The following is a 19,049-nucleotide window of genomic DNA, read 5'->3' as shown; positions in this document are numbered from 1 at the left end:
AAGTGGCTCGTCACATCTGACCTTTCAGATTGAGGAAAGATGATGTCTTTGTTTCTCCTCAGCTGGCATGGATCATGGTGGAGTAATAAAAATTGATTCACCTCACACTTATACAAGTGTAAATCAAGCGTAACCCTATTTGATTCAGTGGAGTTACATTTGTGTGAAAATGTTGTATGCAAGAAAAGAATCAGGCTTGCTTCCTAAATCTTTCAGCTGAAGGCTCTGCAGTTACTACAGTGTCTGGTCTTCCATTTTTTCAGGAAGAGTGGGAATTCAATAGCAGATCGAAGCTTGAGTTTCCCAGTTTGCTGCGTCTGACGTGGTGCTATTTGAATAATTGCCTATGTGTTTTATATATGGTGTGAACATGATATTAGTGGTGGGTTTGTAGACTTGCAATTTTCCCATAAACCCTGCTTTTCATGTAACACTTGCAAAAGTAGATTACAAATGCCTCAGACCAAGATAACTTGTGATCTGCAGAATTCTGAAAGTGGGGAGTACAAAGAATCTCAGCTGAATTTGTCAGACTCTTCTGCAGAATTGCAGTGACTCTGGAGTTGCACATCACAGGAAATATCCCTATGATATTCTCAGGGCCGGCGCTTCCATTTAGGCGACCTAGGCAGTTGCCTAGGGCACCAGGATTTGGGAGGGCGGCATTTTGCCACCCTCAGCGGCAATTTGGCGGCGGGGGGTCCTTCCGCGCTCCGGGTTATCGTCGGCAATTCTGCGGCTGGTCCTTCACTCGCTCCGGGACCCGCCGCCGAAGTGCCCCGAAGACCGGGAGAGCAGAAGGACCCCCGCCTAGGGCGCCAAAAACCCTGGCGCTGCTCCTGGATATTCTACAAAAACCTTAGAATTCTCCCCCTCAAATAAATCAGGGGAAATTTCTCTCTAATTTTCACAAACCCTTTATTTCCACCCACCCACTCTTTTTATTTCTTTATTAGTTGCTGCTATCTCAGCCGAAACTTCTTGACCTGCTGGCCTTATGGTAGATGAACTCATACCAAAAGAAAAATGGTGACAACAGTTTTAAAAAATAAATATCTACCTAGCCCATGTACAATCACATCCTTAAGAAAATCTGCTAAAACATAGGCTGGATGTCGGTACATAAATCAGAGTTTCTTTGGCAAACTCCTTTTACTTTCTTTTCTTGTCTATTCTTCCAGCTTCCACTTTATTTTTATGTTTGCATTCAATCTACACTCTACATTCCTGTTCATTTCCCCCTTCCCTTTAAATATTCTTTGCTCTGATTTAAAAAGCATGATTGCATTCTGCAGTCTTCCTCCAAACACTGTATTATCATTAGTGCAAGCCCAGCAATTACAAAAGATTGAAAGAGGAGGAGGAACCCTCACCATGCCAGCCAAAGAAGAGGGCAAGTGCTACACTCCCAACATCACACTTATTTTAACTCCTGTGTAAATTGCAGTGCTTTGCACAGCTTATATGTAATACTAGATGTGATTGTGGTTGCTGGAGGGGCTATACTGAGAATGCTCAATCAGAGGCAAACTGCAAAGAATAGGGCAGACGATCCCCAAAACTGGTGGTTTATTCTATAACTAGATTTCATCAAGCCAATAACAAAACAGCTTCTACAATACCTTACTGGTTTCCAAGATGTCAAAATACAGTTTCCTTTAAGAGACAGCCAAGTCTAATATAGTGAGGGTTACTGAAAACCTTATTCACCACATATAAATCCCAAGAGATTGGACACATTGCCCACAAGGTCAATGAATATCTCAAAGACGCAAGTACATGCTTACAGATGATTCTTATTAACTAAATCTTTGATTATTAAAAAAGAAAGAGTTACTGTGGTTAAGAGATCATTCTATGTACAGACATGAATAAAGTTGTTAGGTCAGTTTCATAGCATAGAGGGTGAGGTTGCTGATTTATAAAAATCCTTCTCAAATAAATTTTAAAGGTTATAGTCCAATAGACAGTCCATGTGCAGAATGTGTTCAAATTCTTCCATGAGAAATTGTAGGGATAATCCAGAATAGACCTGGAGACCTCAGTTTTGCAATTTAGATTTTCCCTGACAAAGTTTAAGTAGATCTGAGATAGCAAAGATCAAGCCTGAAACCATATTTATAGCTGAAGTTCAGCTGTGATCACAGCAGGTTTCATTGGCTGAAGAATATGTAACGTGTATTGTTGCTTTGAAGTTCATCTCTGTTTCCTAGGCATATGCCAGTAACTAGTTTCATTCATTAATATAAGGCAATTAACCATCAAATGGTTCACAGTTAGTGTCATATACAGATAGTTAAGGATTAATGCCTCTTTTACCTGTAAAGGGTTAAGAAGCTCAGTAAACCTGGTTGACACCTGACCAGAGGACCAATAAGGGGACAAGATACTTTCAAATCTTGGTGGAGGGAAGTCTTTGTTTGTGCTCTTTGTTTTGCGTGTTGTTCGCTCTTGGGACTAAGAGGGACCAAACATCAATCCAGGCTCTCCAAATCTTTCTGAATCAGTCTTTCATGTTTCAAAATTGTAAGTTACAGCCAGGCAAGGCAGATTAGTTCTATTTTTGTTTTCTCAATTGTAAATGTTCCTTTTTTGCTGAAAGGATTTTACCTCTGTTTGCTGTAACTTTGAACCTAAGGCTAGAGGGGGTTCCTCTGGGCTATATGAATCTGATTACCCTGTAAAGTATTTTTCCATCCTGATTTTATAGAGATGATTTTTTTTACTTTTCTTTCTTTAATTAAAAGCTTTCTTTTTAAGAACCTGTTTGATTTTTCCTTGTTTTAAGATCCAAGGGGATTGGATCTGGACTCACCAGGAACTGGTGGGGGGAAAAGAGGGGGGATGGTTAATTTCTCCTTGTTTTAAGATCCAAGGGGTTTGGATCTGTGTTAACCAGGGAATTGGTGAAGCCTCTCAAGGCTGCCCAGGGAGGGGAAGGTTTTCAGGGGGACAAGAAGTGCCCCAGACACTGAAATTTCTGGATGGTGGCAGAGTTACCAGATCTAAGCTAGTAATTAAGCTTAGAAGTGTCCATGCAGGTCCCCACATTTGTACCCTAAAGTTCAGAGTGGGGAAGGAACCTTGACAGTTAGTTTACTACAAACTTGAAAGAGAAATGAAGACAATAATATTATTACACCACAAGTCCCATCTAAATGATAATATCCCCTTTTGATCTCTGAATTAATAGATTACGGCAGTGGTTCCCAAACTTGTTCTGCTGCTTGTGCAGGGAAACGCCCTGGCGGTCCGGGCTGGTTTGTTTACCTGCCGTGTCCGCAGGTCCGGCCGATCGTGGCTCCCACTGGCCACAGTTCGCTGCTCCAGGCCAATGGGAGCTGCTGGAAGCGGCTGCCAGTATGTCCCTCGGCCCACATTGCTTCCAGCAGCTCCCATTGGCCTGGAGCAGCAAACTGCGGCCAGTGGGAGTCACGATCGGCCGAACCTGCGGATGTGGCAGGTACACAAACCGGCCAGGCCCGCCAGGGGCTTTCCCTGAACAAGCGGCAGAACAAGTTTGGGAACCACTGGACTGTGATAATGAAACATTATAGACAGGAACAGAAGTTTAGTATCTACAAGCTAATTAGATCACATTGACAAACTTCTAACAAGATATAGGTAAACATAGACAAATACAGTTAGTGTCTAACATTAATTTTCTAACAATATGGGCCTCCATATCAGGATGCTAGTCTACTTAACATGGCCTGGCTAACTAACTACAAGGAATGGCCCCTGTTTAATATATCCTTAAAAGGTACTTTCAGGTCAACCAGCATACTGTTTACTTAACCCTCCTGGCTCAGCATCACACTAGAGTTCTTTTTCCCCCCACAATGCCTATCCATTCCCTCTCATTTATTTCTTCTTCCTTCTAGGGCTCAGCGTGCTTTTTCCTCTGTGTTAGTATCTCATCAATCTCTTCCTCGGGTTTTTTCTCTATTTCTCTTTTCTTCTTCCCCTTGGCCTTTGGGTGACGACTCTCTCCTGAGTCTTCATTTTTAACTCTTTTCCCAGTTACCCTCTTACCTCCATTCCCTTTTCCTTCCCAATTATTTCACTTCTCCACTCTCACTTCCCATCTCTTGGGTCACCTGATCACTCTTTCTCTGTCTTTCTCTAGCTTCCCCCACGCTCACTCTTACTTTCCTATGTGCCTCAACGCACAGCTCCAGTAAAAGCACATGATGTGGATTCATCAATGCCTGATGCCTAACACACCCAGGGCAGTGCTCCTGAGAGCCTCAGAGGGAAAACTAAGCCCTCCAAGAGGATTCAGAAATTCTTTCTTCTAGAAGATGAGAGATCAGACAGCAGCTCCCTCCCACCAGGCTACCATGACCCGCAGCAGCATTTGTCCTCAGCCCTGCCATGAGACCAAGGGCTATCCAACCACTCCTTGCAAGACATGACTTCAACTGTTTCAGAACAACTGATCAATCATATTTTTTTTTAGATTTGTTGAAGATTGTCTTTGTGATACATAAATATAGCTTCCAACATTATTTTTTCCTGTGCCTGTTGTTCATGAGAAATGTCCGTTTTTTGCTAGAAGACTGAGTGGGAGAGCAGAGAATTGCTGGCACTACAATGTTACTATCAGCTGCAAGCTGAGCTGTGGTGTTCCTGGTCCAGAGTTGGGAAGGAGGGAATGTTTGTCAGACTCCTCTTTTGTTTGCTTGTTTTTGTTAAAACCTGTTTAACTCAAAACTCCTGCTGAACAGTTGACAGAAGTTCTACATCTTTCCCCCCCGCCCCCCTTCAAGTTAGAGCTGGGAAAGTAGCAGTTCTGATTTCATCTCATTATGATGTCCCTGTCTCTCTCTCTCTGATCCTGTAATGAGCTCCATGCTCCTATGGAATCCAATTGACTTCCAGGAGGTTCTGAACAAGCTGAGTCATCTAGCTCCACAAAGCAGCTTGCAGGGTGGGGGCCTAGTTCTCCAGAAAACAGCAGCCACCCACGGGCACAGTTTGATGTTCCTTACATTGTTAAAAAGCAAACAAAGGTCCACCCTTTTCCTTAACTCTTGGTAAAATCTTTGAGGCCACACTTGTGTATCATGAAGAAGCAGTAAAGGGGACAGCTGATGGCCATAACTTTCCCTAGCCCTGCAAATAAATCCTTGATTTGCATAAAAAGCAAGTAACACAGATATGAGGCAGGATATGCCTAGTGGAAATTCTAGTAAAATCCACCTTCTGTCTTACTGGTTTTTATAAAAAATCTGTTGCTTGATTTTAAAAACTAAGGCCTAATCCTGCAAAGATTAATGATGTTCTTGGGTTTTCCCTTGGTGAGCAGTGCTACTGAAGCCAAAGAGGCCACTCACAGTGCATGATTCAGAATGTGTGGGAGGATTTGTCTACATAGGGCATTATTCCAGAATTGCTTTTCTCAATTAACTTCATGTGTGGATGCTCTTATTCCGGAATAAGAACACCCAACCACAGAGTTAATCAGGAATGGTTAATCCGTTTAAAATTCACACCCTACCTTAATGTTCATGTGTTGACAAGCCCTACATCTTTCAGTATTGCCAAGCCCAACTATTCCAAAATCATGAGTCAGCCCTCAAAAAATCATGAGATTGGCTTACAGAACATTAACATTTAAAAATAATATCTGCCAGGTTCTTTGAATGTATCATTTGTGCAGGAAACTTTCATGAATGGATTTATGTTTACAACCTTTTCTGTGCAGCCATACAGGCTAATGTTTTCTATAGGCTAGCCACAAGAGCTAAAAAAGGAAAACTGAGATTCTCAGGTAATAACATGACTCTGTGCCTTGGGAACTAGAAGACCCCTCCCCCCCAGATCATCTGACTTGTAATAAAATAATGAGATTTGGCAAAAGGAGACTCTTTGCAGGATGGGGGCTTACATATGAGCAGTAGTGCCCACATGTATAGAGTGAATCACATGCATAAGTGTTTGCAGAATCAGGGGCTATTTAGTTCCAGATGGAACCACTGTAGAATAAACCAGCTGAAAAACTTCTTTTGAATTTTTCACTTGGGGTGGCAGACTTCATCCTCATACTAGATTAATTCGAAGGCAGTTTTTACAATATCTGCTTTTATGCCGAAGGATTTTGTTTGTTTGTTTTTGTTTGTTACTGCTCTTATTCGTGTTCTCATACGCTGGGAGACAGTCCTGTATTTAGAAAACAATCATGCAAATCACACAGAGAGGAAAAGAGGGAGAGGAGACTATTACTTTTTTAGCTGAGAGTTATTGAGCTTAGAGATGGGCTGGAAAAACAAGGCACAGCTTCAGATCGGCAACAGCATTTTGAACACCACAAGTTTTGAGGCTGTTCTGACCAAACCTGCAAACACAGACTCCGCATGTAATATCACACGTGTGAATCTCGCTGAGTTCAGCGAGATGGCTTCTGTGCTTAAGCGTACAAGTGTTTCCAGGATAAAGGTCTTGGTTTCACATGTTACCAGGATGGGGTAAAAAAAGTGCAAATTTCAGAACAAGATCAGGGGCTGGATTCCAATCTCCACGCCCCAGTCCTAGCTACTCCAAATGTATGGATTGGGTTGAATGCCAGGTTGAACACCCTCCCCGATTATTTCTGTATTGATTTTTCATAAAAAGTACACCGCGTCTAATTAGGGTGACCAGACAGCAAATGTGAAAAATCAGGACAAGGGGTGGGGGGTAACAAGAGCCTATATAAGAAAAAGACCCAAAAATCAGGACTGTCCCTATAAAATCGGGATGTCTGGCCATCCTACATCTAATTAACCTTCAGCAAAATTTGGAGTCACATCCTGTACTCAGCTGCTTGGACGTGAACATGCAATAAGGTCAGGGCGGTGATTTCACCTCCCCTACTACACACACCAGGGATATCAGTTGGCGGCTCCTTCATGGGGCCGTGAGCACGGGCGTGTACTTGGCGCGGTTTACCCCTGTCCCGGACACCTGCCCCTTCTGTGGCTTGAGGGAGACCCTGGCGCACATTTACTTAGAGTGCACCCGGTTGCAGCCCCTACACCGGCTCCTCATTAACATCCTTTTACGTTTCTGGCTGCACTTTTCCCCTCACCTCCTTCTCTACGCACTCCCTATCCGTGGCCCCACGAAGTCCCGGGACCTCCTGGTCAACTTCCTCCTTGCCCTTGCAAAAAAGGCCATCCACGCGACCAGAGAGAGGAGGTTGGCCGATGGAGACCCCGGCGACTGTGGGGCTTGTTTCCGATCCATGGTCCGTTCACGCATCCGGGCGGAGTTCCTCTGGGCGGCGTCCACTGGCTCCCTTGACGCCTTCGAGGAGCAGTGGGCGCTGTCCGGGGTTCTCTGCTCGGTGTCCCCGTCAGGTTCCCTTCTTATGACCCTTTGACCTCACTCCTGTCCCTGTTCTTTTATTAGTTGTCCCCCGAACTCAGTGGGTTCTGTGGTCCTGTGGGTCCTCCCTTTAGGCTGAGGGGGGATCCTTTAGCAGTGGGCGGGCTTCGCCTGCCCACTTCCTGGAAACCCAATAGATACACACACCAGGGAGGTAAAAGCTATCGGGATGGAGCGGGTCTGAACCTCAGGTTAGTGAGAACGCGGCTCAGCTCACCCGATGCGCGGAAGACTATGGCCAGCAGGGGGCGCTCCGGTCTGCGGCAAGCCTGAGCGCAGCAGCAAGCAGCAGAGGCGGGCGCTTTGGAACCCTGAGCTGCGTCCTCCCCTCGCTGCCGCTGCTGCACTTTGTTCCACGGGCAGGAGCCGCAGAAAGCCACAACGGGGGGGAGCAGCGTTCAGCAGCAGAGCCGCGTAACCTGGGCGCCTCCTTCCCTGAGGCTGGTTCTCTGTGCGCTGGAGAGAGCCCTCCTGGCGGGGGGGGGCACTCCTTGGTCTCCTCGCGCCTAGGGCTTGGGGGGCTTTCCCTGCCGCCCTCCCCTCCAGCTCGCCCCCGGTGCTAGGGGAGCCTGGTGCCAGCACATCAGCTGCTGCCTGCAAAGAAGGAAAACAAACCCTCCAAAGGTAAGAGGCTCCCAAAGGCAGCAGCAGGGACTGTGGTGGGCTGGGATGTTCCCAGCTCATTGGGTCCCCTTTTGTTCTCCTGTAACTCCCCCCCGCCCCCACAAAGTGTGTGTGTTTGTTTTGGTATGTGTGCTTGTTTTTTTTAATATGGCGAATTGCAATGTCCACTGTCCCCCTCCCTTCCCCTGTTTCAACTGGCGTGGGGGGTAGAGACTGGAAGCTCTCAGGCAAGGAGCCTTGTGTGTGTCAGTCAACGATCTGTGTGTTTTAACGCCTTCTGTATCTGCCCGGTGACTCCTTCCCCAGCGTATTTCAGACCTGGGCTATCCAAGTAGAGTGAGAGTATTGTTTTTTCTCCTGGGTTCCCCCCCCTTGTCCGGGTGTTGGGGAGACAAACGCTGCTGATGTGTGTCTACGTTTTCCTGGTAACTTGAGCGGTAGCTGCCACACCTGCTCTCTGATCTTGTCAGCTGGGCTTCCACCACAGGAGGTTCGTAGCTGATTTTATTGTCCCCCTGGAGTAGAGGTGCTCTTTGAAGTACTGGTACCTGTGCGTTAATGTGGCTCATGTTATCAATTTGTCAATATCAGACAATGTCCTAACTAGGGGGATTGGGCAAGAGGGGCTAACCATGTAAGACTAATGTATCTGTTTTCTCTGTGCCCCTCTCCCCTCTTAGCAGGTGATTTGACTCTTTCTCATTATAGTGCCACTTTCTGTTTTTTCTGAAGGTAGCTCTTCTTGTCTGTGACCGACAAAATGCACTTTTTTTTTGGTGGGATATCTTTGTCTGTCCCACTCCGTTTTACTCCTCTGTTGTCTCTGATCTTCTCTCTCCAACCTTTTTCCCTTCTCTTTGCTATCTTTCCTTGGCACACGCCCCCCCCCCCACTTGTTCTAGGCTCTAACACCAGTGGTGGTCTCATGGTCTGTCTTAAGGGATCCCCAGCAGGACTACATACACTATGATTTCCCAGGGGGATAAATATTTTTGGATTGGGAGCGAGTACCCAAAAAGCAATTCCACAACTAGGAATAAAGCCTCACTTAAAACTGGTTGGTAGCAACCATAAAAGTAGCTAGAGGGACAGATGTTCCTACTACTACTTTTGTTGTTCTCCTCCCTTTCCTCAGTTTTAATATCACGGTAGAACAGATGAAATATGAGCAAAGGTGAACGCCTTTTGCTGTGAATTGCAGCCATAAAAGCCCGTTGACCTCAATGGGATTGCATATATATAAGTAATAGTGGAATTTTCATTTAAAATGAAGACCAGAGAAGGACCTGTGTTCAGATGTATGCTCAGTAGGGGGGTTTTCTTACTTTTTTCTGTGGCATGGGCCACATCTTAACAGGGTGTCTCTTGGACATCTCTCCTCCCATTTCTGATCATGTGGCCCTTCTACTCTTTCCATTTGCCCTTGCACAACAGCCTATGTCATCTACCAAAGCTGCTTATGTGAGAAGGTAATGTTAGCCAAACATTTGTGTACTTAGCAGCTGGAAACGAGGCGAGTAAGCGCCATATGCCCAAGCACCTCTCCATGGACCGGGGCAAGTGCTTCACGGACTGTTGTTTGACTACTGCTGCATTAGCCATATAGGAGACGAGTTTGGCATTCTCAGCTTAGTTTTTAATGACCAGTAGGGGAGCTGAGGTTTTTTTTTAAAGGTTAATGTGACATGAGAAAGAGGCTCTGCATTCTGTCTTGGTGTCCATGCTGTTAGTAAAACGTTTATATCGACAATGACCAGGTTTGGTCTACAGGACATCATGGAGCTAATTGCTAGGTATCTTCTTTGTACAATGACCGTCTTGTACACGGCTAGTGAATAAGTGTTGTTGGCAGGTTTGTATCTTTAGTCAGGGTAAGGGGATACTTAATTCAGACCTCCCACTAGGGCACACTCACTTCTGGCTTTTTTTCTCTCCCTTTTTTGTATATTTTATTGGCCTGGACTCTCTTAACACAATTGTCTTTGAACATTATTTTTATTGTAGAAGAAGTTATAAAACCCTCTAGGATTGCACTATAGGTGTGTGTGTATGTATGTGTGTGTCTATGTATATACTGTGAAGTTTTTGTATCTGACTCTTCACGGTCTTTGATCTAAAACTTTTTGAATGGTTGTATCTGACAGATGAAATTGGGAAGAAGTAAATACAAATAAATGTCCAATTAGAAGGAATACACTGTGACTGAGAGTTACCAGGACATACATAAATTATTATACAGAATGAACAGTTATTCTAATGATACTCCTGTTTTTAATCTCTGCATTTTGCTATACAAGTAATTTTTTTCAGTCAGATGTTAACCTCATACATGAAATATGATTTTCAGTCTAGCTGGAAATGTATCATAGGCTCATAGAATATCAGGGTTGGAAGAGACCTCAGGAGGTCATCCAGTCCAACCCCCTGCTAAAAGCAGTACCGATCCCCAACTAAATCATCCCAGCTATGTAAAATCACTTCTGTTAACTGCAGCATTTTTTTTCCCCTGTGGGTGAAAGTTAAAATATAAAGTTAAATAATTGGTGCCTCCAGAGCCTAAATATATCAAAACATTTCCTTTTGCAACTGTAGTGGAATAAAAGAAAACTTGAAGGCACACATGGTAAGGACTGCAGTTACAGAATACTTGCTGACTTTCATTTCAGTGACTAGTATTTGCTTCTCTATCATCCTTCTCTCAAGTACTGTGACATCCAGTAAACTGGGAAGCCTTGTGTCCTTGGTCCTCCAAGGTTTTTCTCTGAGTACTACAGACTCTCCTCTCTTTTTAACTTGAGTGGCTAGTAGCCACCAAGAAAAGTGATTTAACACCTTTGAATGGTGCTGCCTCAATCCTCCATTTAGAAAAAGTTCCAATGGTGCTTTACACTGCTGTGTGTATTGATTTTCCTAAAATGGCTGGGTTAGACCACCTTGATATGGCGAGGCTTGTTTTTTATATTTTCTTTGGTACAAAATTTTCCATAAACTAATATTGTGTCTGTTTGCCACTGAGATCCAAAGTTTTCAAACATCCTGGCTCTGAGTTGGTTTTCCAAGTATGTTATGCAATGGTTTGCAACTCACGGCTTTTAGCCATCTTTTTTATCTGTCTTTATTAATGTGTGTTGCAGTTATCAATGGCTTTAACCTTCTTGAAGTTTTTACCTTTTTCTTTGTTTTCTCTATCGCAGTCGCTAGTTAAAGGGTCACTGTCACTGAAAATCACCTTTTTGTCTGAAAATCTTGTACTTACTCTAGTTATGAGGAATAGCTACATTTCTGATCCTGCAGACACATACATTTATTAAACTTAAGCAAGTGAGTGGTTTTGCTTAAATCAGTAGGACTGCTGGTGTGTATAAAATTGAGCATTTGTGCAAGTGTTTGCAAGATTGAGACTTTTGGTTGCTCTAACTGAAAGATTAGAGAAAATATTATTTTAATATATTTGTACATTTAATACCTTTTGTGAAGTCAGTTTTGCTGATCCCCTGTAAAATTAGTAATTTTCTTCCTTGTTGAAAAGCTCTCAATTAACATTAATGTGGGAGCAGAAAAACTCTGTCACTCTTATATATAATTTTAAATCCAGGATATTTTATATATATTTTAAATCTAGGATATACAATTTAAAGGCTGCTATGTCAGAAACTAGTTGGTTTAAAAAAAAATAGACATAATCAGCTTGAACTTTGAGCTCATCTCCATTTTGATCTGAGACACGAATTCCCACAAAGTCTAATGCACATACAAAATGTCATAAATAGTCTCATTGCGACAGAACTGCTCATATGCTTAAAGTTAAGCACTGTGAGGCCAACTGGCAAGAGGGTTACAGAATGTCCTGATTCTGGTATGTACATTCTGGTTCACCAAAGAGGTCATGTAAGGTCTTAAATGAAAGCGAGGTTACACTCACCATTAATATCATTGTGAAATGTATGTACAGACAATACTGTAGGGAGTAATGTATTTATCCTGAAAATATTTTTTAAAGTCTGCATCAAAGCAAGCTTGACTAACAGGTTTTCTATCAGCTGAGGGATGTTTATTCACCTGTCTCCCTGTTGAGTTGTAATCAAGTATTGTCTCATTCACAATGGGTCTCTCATCACTGATCTAAGTTAAATGTAAAAATTCCAAAAATGAACGAAGAGCTAGAGAAACACAGCAATGGAATAGAACCTTCTCTTGTTATACACTTCAAAGTTTTGCTGAACTGTATTCAGTGAGCAAAGATACCCCATCCTGTTGCCACTGGGAAATAAATGGGCATGTGTTTTACATTTATGAAAATGGGATCTCAACCAACCTTGGTTGAAATGCTGCAGAGGACCCTGGGGGTGAAGTAAAGCTAAGTTTGGTCTCTAGGAAGCATGTTACGATTTTATTTTATATGTAACTTTTTGTTTCCAGTTTGCTTACTCACTGTCCCTTGAATCGTGATTTTTTTTTTTTGATAACAAGCTTATTGTTTTTCACTATAAATATGTAGTAGTGCTGTGGTATTAAGCAAGGTGCTGATCCTGAGCTGAATCGTATGAGCAGGTGTGCATATTGTCCCTCTGGGGGCAGCAGACCTGGTATTTCTGAGAGTGTTCACTGGTTCATCTGGACGCTACAGGGGAGCTCTTCAAAGGGGCTTGGGGACTAGGGTGCACCTATTGCTAACCTGCAGTTCAAGGTAAGGACTAGCAGTGCCCAGAGGAGAGTGCTTGGGTGGCTAGCAGGTTGGTGATATCAGGGAGCTGACACCCAGTTAAGCACAAGGAAGTCTACCTCTTGGTGGATGCAGAGTGGTAACAAGGTGACTCTCAGTCCTGGGTACCCTGAGAACCGACACAAGCACATCTGTATGTGTTTACAAGGTCAGGGCCTTGGGTGTTATAGGCAACTGTAATCGGTCAAACATTTCAGACTTCTATTTTTCAGTTGGGCTACACACATGAGTAAAATTACATATGCCATGAATCTTTGTGGGATCAGGGCCTAAATTGGAAATAGCTGATTGCAAATCCTCTTGTTTTGTCTTGATTACCTCCATCATGTTCTTGCAATATGTATATCCAAATGTTTAGCCAGCTAAGTGAAAGTAGTAGAAACCTTCAGCTGGAAAAAAGTGCTGCTGATCAGTCTTCTAACTTCTGTGTAGCACATTAAACAGTATCTCCATTTAGCCACTTCTAAAGATTTTGTGCAATGTAGTTTTGATACTTTTATCTTTGACCCTCATTGTTAAAAAGGTAAACATTCTGTCTGTATCTGATCTCAGAGCTTGACTCAAACCAGCCTCCTCACCAGTAACACAATTAAGAAATTGCCATGTTTTCCAGTAGAGTGCAAATCTTTGATAATTCATAATAAGTCCTGTATTTGGATACCGATTGGTGAGGAGGGCTTTAAACGAGGTTTGAGAAGGGCAGGTGAGTCACAAACATGGAGACCTGGGAGAAGGGTCAGAATTTGGGGGAAGCATGGGCTATTACAGCAGAGATAAAGGAGAGACAGGACAGAACTGGGGTAGGGGAAAAGCAAATCAGTATACTAATGCAAGAAGTATGGGGAATAAGCAGGAAGAGCTCAAAATGCTAGTAAAACACAATGATGACATAGTTGGCATCACAGAGATTTGGTAGGATAATAAGCATGACTGGAATATTGGTATAGAAGGGTACAGCTTGCTCAGGGAGGACAGGTGGGGGAAAAAGGGGAGGATGTGTTGCCTTATGTATACACATGGACTGGGGTTGAGATGGAAATAGGAGACTCATTGAAAGTCTCCAGGTAAGGCTAAAAAGGGCAGATAGTGTTCATCTTTAAAAAGGGAAATAAGGACAATGTGGGGAATTACAGACCATTCAGCTGGTTGGAAAACCATTCGCTGAGAGTAATTATCAGTGGTTCACAGTCATGCTGGAAGGGCATAATGAGTGTGGTCCCAGAGGGATCAGTTCTGTCTGGTTCTGTGCAATATCTTCAGCAATGATTTTGATAATGGCATAGAGGGTACACTTATAAAGTTTGTGGAAGATACCAAGCTGGGAGGGGTTTCAAGTGCTTTGGGCGATAGGATTAAAATTTTAAATGTTCTGAAATAAATAGGATGAAATTCAATAAGGATAAATGCAAAGCTCTCCATTAGGGAGAACAATCAGCTGCACACATACAAAATGGGAAATGACTGCCCAGGAAAGAATACTGTGGAAAGGGATCTAGGGGTCATAGTGGACTACATGCTAAATATGAGTCAACAGTCTGTTGCGCAACAAAAAAAAACACAAAGAAAAACCAAGCATCATTCTGGGATCTATTAGCAGGAATGTTGTAAGCAAGACACAAGAAGGTATTCTTCTGCTGTACTCCACACTGATTAGGCTTAAACTGGAGTACTGTGTCCAATTCTGGATGCCATATTTCAGGAAAAATGTGGACAAATTGGAGACAATGCAGAGAACAAGAACAAAAATGATTAAAGGTCTAGAAAGCATCACTATGAGGGAAGACTGAAAAAATTGTGTTTGTTTAGTCTGGAAAAGAGTAGATGGAGAGGGGTATAAGTCTTCAAGTACATAAAAGGTTATTACAAAGAGGAGGGAGAAGAATTGTTCTTAACCTCTGAGGATAGGACAAGAAGCAATGGGCTTAAATTGCAGCAAGGGAGGTTAAGGTTGGACATTAGGAAAAACTTCTTGTCAGGGTGGTTAAGCACTGGAATAAATTGCCTAGGGAGGTTGTGGAATCTCCATCATTGGAGATTTTTAAGAGCAGGTTGGACAAACACCTATCAGGTATGGTCTAGATAATAGTCCTGCCATGAGTGTAGAGGACTGGACTAGATGACCTCTCAAGGGCCCTTCCAGTCCTATGATTCTATGATCTTGTGTCCCGTGACACTTCAAATATGTTGGCTTGTTTCTTTTCAATGAAATATTGAAAAGCTGTCCCTCCCCCCCAGCATTTTGAGAGTGATGATAGGACTTGCTGTGAATGGTAAAATGTTTGCCACAACACTGGAAAATCAGTCTGCTTCCAAATTATGCTAATAGTCCAGTGTGTTAAACCAGGCCTTGTGCAGATCCTTTTTTTCTTTTTTTAAGGGATATGATTAATGGGTGTGTTAACATTTGATAGAGGTTTTATCTTATAAACACTTCAAATTCCATGTTTGCATGTTATAGTTTGATTTTGATTAGTCCAGGGCTTCAAAAAATACCACACATTGACTAGTTAACCTATCAGCCAGAAGCTAATATGAAAGACGAAGGAAAACTCTACAAGTGAAGCCTACAGGCAACCCTACACACCTAGTCCCAAATCCTCTGAAACGTACTGAGGCTCCTAACTTTCATTGAAATCTATGGGAGTGAGGTGCCTAATTTTCCAAGAGGATCTGGACCCTATTCTCTGTAATGGGAAGAGGCAAGATGGTGGGCTTCCTTCTAAGGTATTGTTCCTTGACCTTGCTTCATCTTCTGTATTGGCCTCGCTCCCAAGTGTGTAAGGAAGATACTTTTCAAGTGACATTCCTTGCTGGAAGTGAGAGGGAGTTTATGCTGATTTCCTGGCCCACTTTGGAACCTTCTGGCTGCTGTAGGAGACACACAAGCAGCATGGTTTCTAAGAGCCTGGGTGGAGTTTGCAGGGCTGACAGCAAAAACATCTTTCACTTTGCAAACTGAGTAAACTTGATTGGAAAGTCCTTCAAGAGAGAGCAAATGAGGAACCCTTTTATGCCATTTTGTAGTTTCTCTTTTGACAGTAACCACACTGAAATTAATACTATCATCAAACAAATGAAAACAGTGGTTTTAATTTTTTTTTTATTGATAGAATTGCCAAATAGGTGGCGACAGGGACAATGAAAACCTTTCCAAAGCTTTTTATATTGAAAGGCTCCTTAATATTCTGTCCCCCAAACCCAATTGGAGGAGTAGCCACTTAATGTAGTGTGTTCTAAGTGTAGCTCGAAATCATATTTGGCTCATTCACATGTCTAGAGATGATGATGATTTATCTATTATTTTGGATGCCTAAGAATGGGTTGGGCACTTTGGAGAGACAAGTAAAGACATGATGGTGCCTACTGAATGTATGTTGCTTCCTCAATGGTTCCCAGAAATACACACCATTGGAGAATATAGGTATTAATTTTGTTTTAATTAAAAGATTGTTATACTTTAGAGCTCTGTAGAATAAAGCTGCTTTACGCTGACTCCCAGGTACTTCAGATTAAACCCACTGCAATATCACTGGGTGCCTCAGTACTTGCCACCCAGGGATATTTTTAGCAGGAGAATAAAGGATTGTATTGTGTGCGGGTGGGGTGGTATTGCTTATTGACTTGTTGTTCTGTGAGTAAAAACTCTCTTTACCCTTGTAGAAAAACAGGCACTGGGCTTTCAGCTATTAATTTCTTTAAGACACTAAAATGCTGTCTCGAGCAGTTGAGAAAATCAAAGTCACATGTTAGCAATACCTTTTCATCTGTTGGTTACCGACAGGTCCAAAAACTCTGGGCAAGTAAAGTGTTTAATTTACACTTGCTGCAGTTTTACAAAGTCTGAGCTAAAGAGGAAAAATCTCATGAGACTGAACAAGCGTATTTATTCTCTTAACACTTGCAGCTATACAGTGTGATTTAACAAGATCGCGAAGAGTGTTTTAGCAATGTTTTCACCTTGGCTGGTTGAAATTCAACATTACTGTGACTCATTTGCTTAGTGTGCTGGTGACTTCTGCCTGAAATATATGAACTCTGGTTAAAGGGTTTGTTCGTTCTTCCCTGTGTGGAAGAGCGAACTAGTGTTCCAGCCTTCTGCAGTGCTTGTTTCACAAACTTTTTTTTTTATTTGTTTTTTTTATTTTGCTAGTGGAGTCAGGCTCTTGACATCTTGTTCTAGAGTTTTGCCTCCTCTCTCTCTCTCTCACAGTGAGTTCTGCTCAGTGTTTGATTTGTGCCCAGGCTGAAGGCACCTCTGTAGGAGCGGCGCCAGGGTTTTTGGTGCCCTAGGTGCAGGGCCGGCTCGCCAGCCCCGCAGCTCCGGTGGATTTGCCGCAGGCGTCCCTGCGGAGGGTCCGCTGGTCCTGCGGCTCCAGTGGATTTGCCGCAGGCATGCCTACGGATGCTCCACTGGAGCCGCGGGACCAGCGGACCCTCCGCAGGCATGCCTGCAGCAAATCCACCGGAGCAGTCTGCCGCCCTCCCAAATCCTGGTGCCCTAGGTGACCGCCTAGGTCGCCTAAATGGAAGCGCCGGCCCTGCACCTCTGGGTTTGCTGCATCAGTCATGATTGTAAAAAAAGTTGGTTGAGGTCTGGAATATAATTGCTTGAGCCCTGGCATCCCTTTCATTACAAAATAAGCACAGGTTCTGCTTGCTTTTGGCTGTGCTCTTGGGATGCCCTCATCCTTACTTCATCCTTACAGCCAAATCTCAGACACTTTCCAGAGCAGTCGTCTTAAAATTGAATCTGGCCTATTTATTCTTGAGGGAGTGTGTTTGTGCTTTGTCTAATTTATAGGCTGGGATTTTCAAAGGCACTTGAGGGAGTTAGGTGCCTCACTCCTTCAAGCCCCTTGGAAAATCACAATTTATTTCATGAATATTTTGGGGTAAATGTAGAAAAAGTAGGCGTTCAGTGGTTTGAATTTACAGGAGCTGGGATTCATTGGAAAGTTTAGCAACTCTAAAGTTATCCAGAACAGAAGATGGAAATATTGGGGACATGTGTTAAGAATGAAGCCTGAACATCTGCCATGGCAGGCATGCTATTGGGCAGCTGGAGGAACACACAGAAAGAGCCAGCTGAAAGAATCCCTCTGTTGAACATTACAGAGAGGGGAAAAGTTATGAAATATAACAACTTTGCATGTCCTCTATGAGTGGCCCAGATTAGACAGAGATGATGGAGCCTGGTGCCTGCCCTGAGTGACATCTGATATGGGAAAGATCTGGATTCAGATTAATGACTGTATTACATATGGGTTTTGTATTAGAAACCTTTGTACTACAGTGGCATGTTCTTGTTTTTTCAGCTACCCAGTGTAATTTTGTAGTGTTATGAATTATGATGATCAATTGAGTTCTTGCTGTGAAATCTAGTCATACCACGGCTTTGGGTTTGTTGTTTTTTTCGTATCAAGGTGTATTTGAAGAGAGCTTGTTGATCTCCTGGACTTTTAATAAATGGAGAAGTCTGTCATATATTTATGTGCCTCTAAAATAATTTGCAGCTTCCCAAATTAGTGCGAGCATTTCATTGGCCTTAATTGCAGTTTTATAAGTTCATCCAAAGGCAGAATTTGAGGCCTACTAGCTTACTTATGTAATTTTACACTTCATTTTCCTCCTCTTGGATGTCCTATCATCAGCTCTAGCTTAATCTTGCCACATTGGACCTTTTTTATCTGTGCTCCTAATTCCTCTCCTCTACTTGTATCATTATTTACAGATCCACAATCCTTCCTTGGTGTAATAGTTCTCTCTCCTTTCTTCCTCTCTCTGTGTCTAGGGATAAAGAATGGTCTGGGAGTTAGGAGGGATGTTTTCATCTGTTCCTTCAGTACTGAGTGGTGTTATCTGACCAAGAAACTGGGAACAAGTTGCTCCCGAGGCCTTATCCTGGTGGAGACTGACACACTTTGTGGTCTGGTGCAAGTCTTCTATAGCCAGAGTTTTCAGAGGTGCTCAATTTTCCTGTACATAGGACTTGACATGCTGGTCCCTCTAGTCCAGTGTCTTGTCTCTGACAGTGCTAGAATCTTCAGAGTAGTAGGCATTTATGAAATAACCTGCTAACTGGGAATTCTTCTGTTTAATCCCTATTGATCAGAGGGAGGCGCTAATGCACCTATTACACTAAGTGTTACAAAACCTCAAGAGTTTATGTAACTCTGGATGGTCTTATTATCCATGTTGTTAGCACCTATGACCTACAGTCCTGGACCAGGTCCCCATTGTACTAGTGCTCTACAAACACAGAACACAAAGATGGTCCCAGCCTCAAAGAGCTTACAGTATAAATGAAGTCATTTGCCTTGGTAACAGGTGT

The 19,049-nt window shown here is 43.0% G+C and overlaps 1 protein-coding gene across 7 annotated transcripts in view; it reads left to right on the top strand.

Moving 5' to 3' along the window:
* The first annotated feature begins 7,680 nt into the window (after positions 1-7,680).
* Positions 7,681-19,049, top strand: part of EPS8 (epidermal growth factor receptor pathway substrate 8) — a 225,423-nt gene continuing 214,054 nt past the window's right edge. For 3 of the 7 annotated variants that reach the window (XM_050968349.1, XM_050968366.1, XM_050968338.1), the window contains exon 1: positions 7,682-7,995. The gene's annotated coding sequence lies outside the window, so the exon portion shown is untranslated. Of the gene's footprint in view, positions 7,996-8,401; positions 8,486-19,049 lie in introns of those variants that run through there. The other 4 variants (XM_050968357.1, XM_050968385.1, XM_050968413.1 and 1 more) reach the window with 3 other exon arrangements.

This window comes from Gopherus flavomarginatus, chromosome 1 (assembly GCF_025201925.1).
Source record: "Gopherus flavomarginatus isolate rGopFla2 chromosome 1, rGopFla2.mat.asm, whole genome shotgun sequence".
Lineage (NCBI taxonomy): Eukaryota > Metazoa > Chordata > Testudines > Testudinidae > Gopherus > Gopherus flavomarginatus.
The sequence above is the reverse complement of the archived record's forward strand: the minus strand, read 5'-3'. Positions and strand labels throughout refer to the sequence as shown.